This window comes from Urocitellus parryii, chromosome 3, assembly GCF_045843805.1.
Source record: "Urocitellus parryii isolate mUroPar1 chromosome 3, mUroPar1.hap1, whole genome shotgun sequence".
NCBI lineage: Eukaryota > Metazoa > Chordata > Mammalia > Rodentia > Sciuridae > Urocitellus > Urocitellus parryii.
The window spans coordinates 30,669,012-30,683,571 of NC_135533.1; positions in this window are offsets into that span (position 1 = coordinate 30,669,012).

Here is a 14,560-nt window from a genome sequence, read left to right on the forward strand (position 1 = left end):
CACCCCATCTGCCATTTTAGACTATTGCTCTGAACAAGGATTTATGACGGGCTTCGGAAGGGTCAATCAATGAACTCCTCAAGTAGCATGTAAAATTTTATATGTACGTGCATTTTTCTTAGAATAATATCCACAACTTTCTTCAAATATTCCCATGGGATCTATGACTCAAAAAATATTCTTCACTTTATTAAAATTTGGACTTTTTGAACTATGGTTTTCATATCTCGTCTTGGGCATCTTAGATAAAATATGTGGCTTCTCTTAAGACACAAGAGAACTAACCAGCTCAAATTAAAATAAAATGTTTCCTTTAATTCTTCTACTTCCTTGTTGTAAGCTTTACATCCTGTGTCTTACCAGGTTCAATAGGTACCGTAAGGCACAAATTTACACTTAGCAACATCAAAATGCACCTGCCCATAGGAGCTCTTGTGTTTTTGGTTTTTTGTTTTGTTTAGGTTTGGTTTTTGGTTTTTGTTTATTTGTTTGTTTGTACCAGGGACTGGACATAGGGGTGCTTAACCACCTAGCCACATCCCCAGCAATTTTTATTTTCTAATTTTGAGACAGGGTCTCATTAAGTTGACTAGGGCCTCACTAAGTCACAGAGGTTGGCTTTGAATTTATAAGTCTCTGGGATTACAGGCCCAGCCCATAAAAGCTCTTCAAAATCAAACAAATTAAATAATGGAGGTCAACTAATGAGCTATTTCTTTTAGGCAAAATATAAGTTTTCCTAAGTTATTTAATTTAATTTTTAAAAATTAGTGATAGAGTTTAGCCTAGAAATAAGTGTACTTCTTGGCACCATAAAATGTGTTTTCCAGGGACCTCCAAATCTCTTCATAGAACCAAGTCTCCTCATCTGGCTGCTCCTAAGAAAACGTATTATTCTGAGTCCAAGGTACAAGAATAATTTGGGCCAGAATTAGGAATCCTACTGGAATCTAAAAGATAAACTTAAAACTTCAATTTCACCATGTATACAAAAATTCATAAACACAAAATGCATTTTACTATTAAAGTGAACATTTATTTCTAAGTGTAGTATTGCTCTTGGTACCCATGGCTTAATTAACCATAAACTGAACGGGAGAAAAAAGAACCGAAATAATCTTGTGGCGATAGAATGTATTATGCCAGGAAGGATAAAAGCACCTGCTCATACCTACTCCGCCCAGTGGATGGATGGCTTCTCCCCTGCAGATGTCACTTCAAGTGCACTGCTCCCCCTGCTGGTTGGATAATAGAACACCCTGGTCCTTTCACTGCCGTAAGCAAACATCACTGAAGAATGAAAATTCCAGAGAAAACAGAGCCGCTTTCTGTGCCTATTTCCTGTCGCAGACACACGGCCTTCTCTCCAGCTTCCGTGGTGGTCTGTCTCAGGCACTCAGTGCCCTCTCTTTAATTGCCTTCGTTGATCTGTTTCAATACCTCTTCCTTGGAACTGGCAAGTGGAAGTCACCAAGAGGCAGACCTAAGTCCCACAGAGAGTGGCTTTTGGCTTGAGTGGGGCTAACTCTACAAATATCTCAAGATTCAGGGAGCCAGCGACCCTTGAGGATTTCAGCAAAGAGTGGGTGGGCGCGTTTCAGAGACTGTTTAGAACAAAGGCAAAAGGATGTGACGAAAAGAATAAGGGTTCAGGACACAGAGCTATCTTAATTTTAATCTTGAAGAAATCTAACAATTTCCTCATCTGTAAAATGGGGATAGTGGTATCATCACTAAAGATGGGACTGTAAAGATGAGAGATAGGAACAGTAGCAGGCACCATGAGCACTATTACTATAGTTGTCCTTACAAGGCTGGTTTCTCCCTAAAAGCCTTCAACTTCACAGATACTATCTTCTCCTGCAATAGTGACTTAACATTAATAGCACATTTGAAATTCAATAATTCAGCTATACTTCACCTTCTCCTTCCACAGAGAGATTCCAACAGACTTGCAAACCCTCATGGTTTTGGTAAGTTCTCCTCCACAACCTAATGAAGAAGTCCCCAGCTTTTATTAAAAGTGTGAAAATCATTTCATTGTTTTACAAAAATAAACTGACAATCCTATCTTCACAGTAAAAAAGATAAATAAAGTTGCTGGCAAAAATAATGGATTGCATTTAATTGGTCACTGTCATAGGCTATTAGGTGTATACAATTTTGGAGGGAAAAAAAAAAAGAGTTCCTGAAGTTAGAAATGTCCCCTTTGCTTACTTGGAACTGGTTCTTCTACACAAATGGACTATAACTCATACATTTTGAATCTGCCAAACTTCTGACACTTCATTTGTACAATTTGATTTTCTGAAACTTTGTCTCTGGCAGTGAAAATCCTAACTCAAGAGTTATAAGCACAAGAAATAATCATAATTATTAAATTCATGTCTTCGGAGAAATTTCTTGGCCTATATGAATTTACTCAAGGGCTTTAAACATCACTAAATCACCTATTATTGCCAGTTCTTTGAGCATCTATATGAGTAATATTATAATGGATCCACTTCAAAGACACGTAGAAGAAGCTTTGATTATAGTTATTTCCAACATGGTTTTTCTATTGCTGATTATGGATCTACTTTCCCTTATAACACAGAAGTCTGAAATAATTTTGAAAACTTTGTCAATGTAACTAAATTAAAGTTTCATCTACTACTTTGCTCATCATAAGATTTGTTCCTAATCAAAGGAATAAAAAAAATCCTCAGATACCATCTAGAAAATTGCCCATATAACAAATTATTCATAAAGGATATTTTCTTTAAGTTACTACTCAGCATGCTGTTAAAATATAGTGAACTTACGGTCAATTTTAAGCTCCACAATTTTTTAGACTTTCTTCAACTAAACTATCACAATAAACAGTCAACTGGCCACTGTAAAATATAAAAAATAGCCTTGCTTTTCTTCTCTCAAACTGGGAAGGGCTATCTATCAAACACAGTAAAAGTCCACTAAATCCTTTGAACCTTTGAAGAAGAAAGACAAATCAATGCCAAAAATGACATGCTTTCTCATCAATACACAAATTAAACTGTGTATTTGCAAGATTTATAGGGTTACTTGATATCTTTTTATTCTCACTTATGTGAGGTATCTGACACATGAGTCTAATTCAGTAGAATAAATGGATGTATTGGGGGAAAAATTTCTGTATTTTTCATCCCAGGTTGGAAAAAACAAAAAACATGCGGATGGTTTAGTCATCCCATACAACCACTATACCACTCATTATGATGAGTTTAATTGGTCTGAGATATTTTTTAATACTCCTTCGGCAATTGTAATTTGCCATATGTCTTAAGAAAAACTTCACCCATGCTAGACAGAAGCCACACAGTTCTGAAGCCCTCCTTTCAAATCACTGACAAAGTTGGAAATATGGACATATATACCATTTTCTAGGAAGCCAGTGTAAAGCATATCTCGAAGATTTTCCAGACCCTACCTGATATCCACCAAACCACACTTGCTGAGTGTGCAGCCAAACATATCAGCATTTTCAATCAGACATCCAAGATGATTCTCACATACTCTCAAAGTTTGGGAACCACCAGTTTATCACTGTCATCACATTCTTGGGCTATTCCGCGTCACTCTCCCCAAAATGTTTAGGACCATAGCTCTCAAATTGTGGGCTCTCTAAGCAGCTTTAAAAGAGAACATGTAATGGCTCATTGAACACGTGAGCAATTAATTTGGGAACAGTTGCAGTATTACAAATGTGATTACTTATTGCAAACCCAATTAATCCAGTCAGGAGGAATGTTAATTACAAAGGAGTATGGAAATTAGCATGAGTGCATGACTAAATGCCTAACTTCTGGCCTATTATATTATCTGTCTAGTCATTTACTTTAAAAATGCTTCCTCAGGAGGTCTTATGTATGTGCGTGTGGGCAAGAAGGTAACATTAGTCCAAACGCCAGGGCTGATTAAGTAACCTTGGAAATGCCACAATTAGGAAAACCTACAGCTTCAGAGGTGGCTGCTCTGGCATTTCAGATACCATCACTGAAATCTACAGCAGAAAGTATACTAATTAAGCATTAAAATGTTTAAAATAATTTTTCATTGTTGAAATGATTGTCTTGAAGATACTTGGCTAGCTGATATTTAATAGTAACACAATTGGGGATAAGTCTTTCTCTACTTGTAGCATGACACCCAGTAGCAAGATTGACAAAAACAAAACATATAATCCTATCTTTCTTCCACCCCCAGAGGCTACTTACATTTACCAAAAACTCTTGAATCACTACATTGGCTAAGATCAGTTCACAAAATGACTCAAAAAAAAAAAAAAAGGAAAATGGCAGAAGATGGCCAAGAAAATAACATACAAAAATGAATCTGTGCCCAATTGATTTAAGAAATGAAATAAAGTAATGTTCAAAATAATAACTGTGTTTCTCTTATGAGCAATGCAAAATAAATCAAAATGAATCTAGATATAATAGAAAGCAATTGGGAAGGCCTCCAAGCTCCCAAGAAACCATCTCTCTCCTCCAGGGGAACAGCCAAGATGCACTAGATCCTCCGGGCATTCGTGACCCTTCCCTCCTGGGCATAATTGAAGAGCTGGAGGAAGAGCTGGCCTAGTCAGCTCCTCTCTTCTGAGAATCTAAAACTTGGAGTGGAGAATAGCAGGGAATGATGGATCCACTTGTTAAGGCATGTAAATGACTGCATTGTCATGAATTTCTGCAGGTGAGACCCCCAAATAGCTCTGGGTTCTTAGATGTTCTTTGAATAATTAATAATAATAATAATAGTCCTTTGACTGACTTTTCTTTAAGTCAGAGAAAGTTAATTTCTGTTAAATAAAGCAAAAATCTTTTGTTTTTTTAAATAGAGAGCTGCCCAGGTTATAACTCCAGTTTCAGCAGGCCATGTATCTTTTCTGCTTTTTATTTCTTAAATAAAGAAATAAAAATAAAATATATTTTTTAAAAAATGTATCTTTTTTAAACAGGATATGGAAAAAAATGGAGGAATACAAGACAGTCTTAGGTCAGCAGTTGCCTCAGGTAATCAGAAATAAGAACTAAATTTTCAAATAATTTCAAAATGTACCCAGAGAAAGAACATGGTTGGGAAGTCATTCTCCATGGGTGTTGGGCATTTTATTTATTTCTTGCAAGCAGAGGAACTGACAACATTTGTTCTGGACTCTGCGTTCACGGATGTTTGTATAATGATAGTGAGCAACCTTGGAAGACAGAGATAGTGTTTCCCTCCAGAGCAGAGGGCAAGTTACTGTCCAGTATAATAAAGATGATGTCTCTCTGCAGGGCAAATGTCAGGCAGGTTCGCTTGCAGCGCATTGGAAAAGATTTGGTTCCCCTCTGCTCAGTGTTACTCAACTGTGACACATCCACTTGGGTTGCTTTGCATTACCCCCATGGGACTCGGGGGGCAAGGGAGCCTAAAACAAACATAAAGCTTATGTTCCTTGCCTTGTTGTAATAAAGTCCTTTGTCTCTGGGACCCAGAAGTCACATGTCCTGTGCCAGCATCTATTAAACTGTGGCAGGCTGACATCTTAGCTTTAAAATAGAGAAAATTTCAGATCCTTCACAGTTCTTGACAAACCTTTCAAAGAAGAATTCATATCAGAATGGAGCTGCATCCCTTCTGTATTCCTGTCCTTCGAGTTGCCTAGCAACTAGCTGGTCACCATTAATCTGACAATCTGCAGTAATGAACGGCCACGCTATGTAGAAATGTGTGATTGCGCTGTATGCTCCTGGAGATTGTCTGATTCACCTGTGTACCTCTACCACCTCACGCAATAACTATTCCCGAAGATTCTATGTCCAACCATTGTTAAAGGAAAGAGCTAACTATAAAATGACTCTGCTGGGGTACGTACAGAGTTATAGTGACTAAGATAGTTTTAAATCCGTATCCTAAGTCCTTTGCCTTAGAATCATCCTGTTTCTTTAGGTTCATTTAACCAGAAATAACAGAGATCCATTCAAGGAAGCTCAAGTGACAGGGACGTACGTGGAGAAATAAAGAGCAGGAAAGATAAATGACCTGCTGAAACTAGAGCTGTAACCTGGCCAGCTCTCTATTTCAGGTGGCTTCAGCAATCTCTGCAGCAGGAATTTGAGGTGCTTCCCTCTCCAAGTTCCACCACTAATCTGCTTCATTCAATTTCGGCATGTTTCTTCTTTCAGACCTGCTATTAATTGGTAATCTCTTTTTTTCTTCTTTTCTCCTAATTCCTGGGCAAAGGCTTTCTGGCACAGTTTGTAAACCCCTAGGTAGCCGATTAACTGTGACCTTTGAGTAGACATCCCATCCTGAGAGTCACTTGATATGAAAACGTGGCCTCAGCATGAACAACCATGGGTGGGGCCATTTTTAAAGGAGGCGAGAGTAGGAAAGGCCATAAGTAACATCTCTCTTATGAGCTGCGTCACAAAAGCCACAATGTTCTGGAGAAAATGAAAACTTCCCTTAAAACAAATACTTTGTATTTGAATGTCAGCTGCCCCTGTTCCTTTCTCACCTTCTTTCTGTCATATCTTTCTCCTCAAAAATAGGGATCTGAATTCACATGGTTTGAGCAGTATCTTTAGATGAAGATTAAAATACAAAGAGTTCTCAGACAACCATTGAAAGGAAAATTCTGGGATGTGGGGGAACAAAGAAAATGAAGGATTAAAGGCTGTTCAGATGCAAAAAAAAATAAAAAATAAAATAAAATTGTTTAACTCCTTTGGCAAATAAAGAAATAGAGTAAAAAACTCACTGCATTTTTGGTTATGCTTCTTTTTAAACTAGTGTTGACAAGGGTTTTGCCAAAAGATTGTTGTCATATCCAGTTATTATATGAATGATTTGGTATAAAATTTCCAGAGAAGAATATATCAATACCTATGCAAAGCCTTAAAATATTTATACTTTTGACCCATTATTTATTCAACACTTAGGAATGTCTCTTTGGAAATGAATCCTTGATTTTTCAAAAGACTTTTGAACAAGGAGAGTCTGTATACACAGTTGCTCATAAAGGTCTGAGACTAATTTTCCCTCCACTGCTCACATCAGAACAGCACAGAGCTGCCCTCCAGAGCAGCTGTCCAAGGAACCTAAACTTGGAAGGAGAGCTATGCAGGTCTGAAGAACAAGCACATGGATCACAGAAGTCTTCTAAGTTTGGGAAATGCTGTGGCTATTTGTAGCACAGATCTAACAGAAAGAGCTAGAACACTGCAGCTCTCAAAATGTCCCAGCAAATATACTCTTTGAACAAGCTCACATGACTAAGTGCCAATCTGACCCTCTGAACAGGTGACACGGCCAGAAATCTGCAAAATAACACCAAAAGGTAATATTAAACAATTCATGTTTTATTGCCTCTGCTTCCTTTGAAGACACTCCCTAATTGGTTATTGTGAAGACACGTGCCCCTTATTCCTATATCGTATCAGCATGAGAGTAGTAAAAGTGCTTAAAAAAAAGATATTAAAACAGCACCAAGTAAGTGTGCAAAAATAATGACTGAACCTCATATCGGGTCTCAGGCACAACAGTTGTCATGGCCTTATTTATAACAAAACATTGGAAATTAACCAACTGTCTAATAATAGTAGATTGGTAAAAGTATATTCAGGACATCCATAAGATGGATTGAAACACAGCTATTTTAAATGTTCTCAAAATATACCTAATGAGATGCAAAAAATTAATGACTGCTAAAATAAACAAGTAGAATACAATGGAGTTGCACCTCATACAAAAGTTAAGCTTTAAAATCAGTGCATGATAAAAAAATCAATATTTTGTATAGTCCACATTATCCTTGAAAATCTCCAGATTGGGGACCAAATACTATAACTTCAACACAATTTTCCCTTTTGTTTTAGAATAGATGGCTGTTTCTGTGAATAAGCATCAAAATTCATGGTTTGAGTTGAGGATCGTGTTGTAAGAAAAACATGGATATTTTATCATCAGAAGCACCGCAGTCACTGTAGCAAGATGCACATACTTGAGAAGCTGGAACTGATTGAGAAAACAAATCCTTATCCCCATCTCGTGCTTATTCTAGAGCATATGCTCATCGGAAAATGAAGGAGGAATTTTAAAAATCTATTTAAATTATAGTCTCACACACACACAGCAGAAAAACAAAGTTAAAAGTGTATGGTGATTATCTGTATAAATCAATATATACAAGTCCAAGTTTGCTGAAAGCATTTTCTTTTACACAGATATGCACAAACATTCAGAAAGAATGTATGCAAAAATATTTACAGTCATCACCACTACACTATGAGTATTGCTAGGGTTTTTGCTTTGATCTTTTTGTAATCTTTTTAAAAATGTAAATGAACAAGTATTGCTTTCATTATTAGAAAAAAACTGCTTGTTTTAAAAGAGCACTCATAAAACATAGATATCCAAAAAATTAAGCCTTATTTTATTACAAATCCTTACCAAAGTATAATTTCAGGTGTGCAATTTTTATATCAAAAGGAAAAGCACTTGGTTAAACAAATCACAGCTAAACAACCACAAAAGCATGAGGGCATGTCTGTGCTGTGTGATGTTTAAATCAAAAGGATTCTATTAGACTACCTTGGTGAGGCGAGGCTATCAGGGACTACTGAACAGGACATGGAAACAGCCTCCTTATATTGAACTGGACATTAAAATGCACTTGTCAAGCAAAAGAGATTCTAGCTAGATATGGATTATATAAAGATACATGCAAAGTCTACTGGAAGTTGCCTTAGGTGGTGCTTTCTAAGCCTCCACAAATCCCTACCCTTTAGGTGCTTCCCTGAAATACCGTTCCAATACGTATTTCAGCAATACTTCCTCTCCTTCATTCATAAAAGATGCATAAATGCATTTATGTCATCAAGAAAATTTCTTACTGAAACACATATATATCACTCTAGTAAGTCTGTTTTAATGATAGAAAAAAAATTACATGTCTCATATGAGAAGGATTTAAAAGACAGGTCAGTTAAAATAGTTTTTTGATGATGTAAAATGACTAGTGGCTGAGCCATTATGTCAAATGTGAAACAAGATCAAATTGTAAGAGTAAGTTTTAAATTCTCAGCATTAAACTGAATTAATAAATTGAGCAAAGACACGGTTCAAGTAGGATTGAAAAGTTCTGCTAAATCCAGACTGTTTAGATCCATTAGCAACACAGCTACAAAGAAAGAATATCTTATCAGAAAGCAGTGTAGGCTGTGGAAAATTAATAGAGTGCTAGACCCAATCTTGGTGTAGAATTACATGGAGGGGATTAGGAAGTGAGGGGAAGGTAATTAAGTAGAAAGAACAGCCGGAAAGGACTGAAAAGCTAAAGATCAGATGGTCCTAAAGTTGAGCCCCTCACCATCTGTTGGCAATCATCAAAATTTATTTGATCTTATTGCATATTTACTTTGCAAAAAAAAAACTAAAACCTCATTCTAATGAATGAATAGGTGAGCTACAAGGAGAATGGCCATTATAGCAGAGCTCATTAGTGTAGCAAGTGAAAATCATTCCCATTGCCACATAACAAACACAATTAATACAATATAATTGTTCTGTCTTTGTCCATGTCCCTCACATCAGCTTCATAAAAAGGTTCTTAGGTTTTCCTGGCCTTTTGTGGTTTAGTTGAAGGGCTTTGTCTGTAATTTCACTGTCATTGTTTATTGTATGTTTGTCCATACAATTTGCTCTTGTAAAATTTCTGGGTGACTGCATGTATCCATTAGGAAAGTAGGTCAATCAGCCACTTAGATTCCCCCTCTAATTTGCATCAACACCTGTGATTTCATTATCTGCCCAGATTTACAAAGCAGAAAACTCAGTTCTTTCCTCTCCTCTATCTCTGGCCCTCATATCCCATCAGTTATCAAATTCTAACTGTTTTTCCTACTTGTTTTACTCTGTGGATATTTGGGGGCTTTCTCCCTTCTTTTTCAACTGTCGTGCAACTTTTCAGGTCCAGCCTTACCCAGTCTGGACTACAACCTGCCTCTTCTAATTAGTCATTCATTACACCGAGAAAACACAAATCTGACCGTTCAATCCCCTGTTAAAAGATTTCTGTTTCCACAACACTCACAGGATAAAGCCAAAAGGCATCTGTGTGGTATGGAAAGCCCCGTAACCACAGTTGTCCCCTGCCTGTTCACCTCTCAAGCTCCTCTCTCCCTTCTCATAGCTTATGCCCTCCAGCAAAACCACAGTGAGTAATTTATAAAGCAACTACTAATAAATAATTAAGCAATGCTGATTATAATCAACTCATGACATGCTTCAGGGATGAATATTTTTATTCCTTCTTGAGGTCTGTGCTTTAGTATTGAAAAATTAGCTGCTTGGCTTTTAGGCTGTGAGCCTTGCAGAAGCGGCAGAACAGACCATGCCACCAGCTGTCACACAGGAGCATCTGTGCGAGAGGTCTCCGCCACAGCTCAGCAAGACAAGAGGCTATATCATCGTATCTCTGAACACATATTAGTATTTCCCACCAGTCAAGCAGTGTGCAGCTGCACAAGAGAGCCGTATATTTTCCTTTATTAAAAAATGATTGAGACAGTGTCATTCTTTGTCTAGTGTCATCTTTCATGTATCTAGCAGCACACTTTGACCATGCCGGATATTTGAAAGCTTTATCAGAAAAGGCTGGCTGCCTCAAATGAAAGCTTTTATTTAATTTAGCTCTGCAGTTGTTTGAGGAAAATAAATTGATGTTTTTAATTTTACAGTTACATTTGCATTGCAGATGGACTATTTAACAGTTCACATAATCAATAAAATTACTGCTAATGCACAGGGTAGGGTGTATTAATGAGAGACTCTAACATCTGAATAAATTGTTTCTTGCTGAAAATTCACAACATGCTTGTTTGCTTGCTTAAGTTTATTAATCCCAAGAAATCACCATCTTGTGATTAAAAAAATAAGTAAATGAATGTTTGCATAAAGTAATTGGCTCTTCCACATGGTATTAATTTCTTTTTAGGGACTTGTATATATTTTTTGATAAGTAGACATTCTGTGTGCCACACTTGCAGAGAATGTGCTGATCCAAATTCATATAAACTAACATGCTTATTCATTATTGTGCTAAAATGCCAACAAAGAAATATTTTTAAATGTCTTGAGTATACAACAAATGGGATAAAAGGAACAGTGAGCTAGAAAAAGTAAATGCTCTGCATTTTTAACTATTAGTATTATTTTTAGACAGGATAGATAAAAGGTATTTTTATATTTTATTGGACAGCACTATAAATTGACACACAATCATAGGTGTATATGTGTGTATATTTTTTATTAAAATAATAATCAAATTACATGTATTATTGTATACCCTAATTTTAAAGAAATTTTAATAAGCAGTTTGTATGTTTGTAATTTTTTATACACAAAAGTTAAAAATTACATAAGTGACGAGAAAGCAAAACCTAGTCACACAGGTAATCACTACTTAAACTTTGGAATAAAAATGTTCTTTTGAACAGATAGCTATAGACAGAACCACGTACTACTTCAACATTACCTTAAGTCTAAATTTGGTATGAGCATTTTCTATGTTATCATATATTTTAAGGAATAATTTGAAATGGTAGAATCACCCTATAATATAGAGTGTTTTTATAATTCTGGGTATAATAAAATATTTAAACTCTTAGTTTTATAGCTAAATTTTTCATTTTTTAAGAATGTGCACTTCTTTGATTAGTTATGAGGTTAAATGAGGTTTTCAAATGATCATAAGCCTTTTAAAAGACATCTCATTTATCTCGCGAGTTCTGTATGTTACAAGTATTTTTCCAATTTTTTCATTTGTTTCATGTTGATTTTGATGGACCAGAGTTTTTCCTTATAATCTTCTTTATAATTGTTGACATTTTTGCTTAACCTAAATTTGCAATTGTATGTTTTTAGGTGTTTAATTTTTAATTTTTCACATCTGGAATTTGTTTGGTATATGATGTGACGTAACCAAGTATCCTCACGCATGGGTTTGAAAAGTCATCTTCATCACGCCATAAATTCTTACGCATGCATTTGAATTTAAATTTGTGCTAGTGGAGTGATGAAAGTTGCAGTTCAATCTCTGGGCTACAGTTCCTTCTGTACCTGCTTAGCTAAATGTGGCATCAATTTAAAGTCATGCTTTGTTCCTTCCACTCCGTAAGGCACGGTTATTAAAGACTTACATTTCATCTTACATGCACATAAATAGATGCTTTTCCTCTTCAGATTTGCATTTTCTTTTAAAGCAATACAAACTTTCTATAGCGCACATGCACAAAAAGCATGAAACGATAATAAATTGTAAAAAAGCAACAAAAATCAGCTTAATCCCTTTTCATTATGATATTCAACAGCAACTACTGAGAACACTTTGACATATTTAATTCTGTGATCTTTTTTTTTCAGTTTTCTCTTTGTAGACACTGCAAGAGATGTAAACAAAGGTTCTTTAATGGTTTCATAATGATGATCATTTTATTCTTCCAGCAGGGTCTTAAATTGGCTACTAATAATGAAATTCTTTATTATTTGAGTGAATTTTGAAAGTTTTTTTTTTAAGTCTTACCTTACAAATTCATACTCTGAAAATAGAAAACAGTTTTGTTGTTGTTGTTTGTTTTTTGTTTTTTAATTGCTCATTAAAATGGAAATTCTCTGTTTTCACCAGCGGGTGGCAATCTCAACATATACACAGCTTGACATTTTCTACAAAACAGCTTTTTGCAAAAAAGGAAAACCACCTAAAATGTCTGACAACCATAACTCCAGCAGCTGTTGTTACTCTTTCGTTGTTGTGATTAAAAGAAAAAAAAAAAGAAAAACCTGCAGGAATAATCACAAGTGAACACATTACCCAACAGGAAACAAAATTACCTTGGTTTAATGCTGGCTTGGTGAAAATAAAAGCTGTGTTCAAATACTATTTCTCATGTGTTCATAAAAAAACAAAAATGAGTTTTTTGTATATTTCCAGCTAGAATTGAGATTGAAATTTACATCAATTTTTCCATAGTTGTGTGAATTTTAACTGTTGCATTAAAAAAAATGTGGTGAATACAATCATGAGAAAACAGCAAATTTGAATTGCTATCAAAACACAGAGCTAAAAACCAACTTTAGAGGAGTGGAGTCTCTAAAATAATACTTAACTCTGATTTTAGAAATGAAAATGAATGTAAAATTAATTTTTTTTAAGTGCACAGTTAAGTATCACCAATCAGATTTTGAAAGACAGCAGCTTGGGATATTTTCCCAGATAGTTTTTTTTTAAATAAATATGTATTCTTAGTTGTAGTTGGACACAAGATCTTTACTTTATTTATTTGTCTTCATGTTGTGCTGAGGATCAAATCCAGTGCCTCTACATGCTAGGCAAGCACTCTACCGCTGAGCTGCAACCTCAGCCCCAGATAGTTTTGATCTATAAATTTAGATATCTGTCCCCAAACCAAATATAGTTCAAACACAATTTTTTTTAAAAAAATGTAGATTAAAGCATACTCTTTCATGTACTATTAATGTAAAAGAAACTAAATGGAAAAAAATTACTCAAGAGAGAAAATCTTTGAAGAACGGAAGGTCTTAAAAATATGATACATCAGGGGCTAGGATTGTGGCTCAGAGGTGGAGTGCTGGCCTAGCATGTGCAAGGCCCTGGGTTCGATCCTCAGCACCACATAAAAATAAAATAAAGATATTGTGTCCAACTATAACTAATAAATAAATAAATATTTTTTAAAATATATGATACATCAGCAATAAATTTAGAGAGTTCATCTTCAAACCAAGAGCATGCTTCCAGACAGATAGCTCAGGACTTTGCATCCACTCTGGCCTATCCAGTGCTCTCTTACTGACCATGAATCCCAGTCCCTTGGCTATCTACAGTTTGTTAATTTCAGTTATTTCTGTTCTATTGATATAGAGCTTATTGGGTCTGGGAGAGCAGAGCAGAAAGTGTGTTTGACTCAGAATCAGCGGTGCTTAGACTCTCTGGCAAAATGGTAGGCACTCCTTCAGGAAGATCAGGGAATCAAGATTAAGGAGCCTCTGGGGAGAACTACTTAAGCAAAGAAAAATGGTAATGGTGATAGAACCAACCTAGAAATAGAGCCATTGTGCCTGCAAAAGGAAGGACTACTAGAATGAGGTGGAAGCTACCCTTATCCCAGTCACAGAGATTTTAAAATTCAATCATAAGCAGAAATCTAAAAACTTCAGATCTCTCCAACAGCACGTAACATCAAAGAAAGAGGAAATCTGATTCCCCCATCACCATCCAGTTGTTCCTGCTCTAACATCTGAATAAATTGTTTCTTGCTGAAAATTCACAACATGCTTGTTTGCTTGCTTAAGTTTATAAATCCCAAGAAATCACCATCTTGTGATTAAAAATAAATAAATAAATAAATATTTGCATAAAGTAATTGGGTTTCTAGACTATCTCATCATAATTACCCTCCTCAGGCTGAGTTTGTGGCTCAGTGGTATAGTACTTGCCTAGCACATAGAGGCACTGAATTTGATCCTCAGCACCACA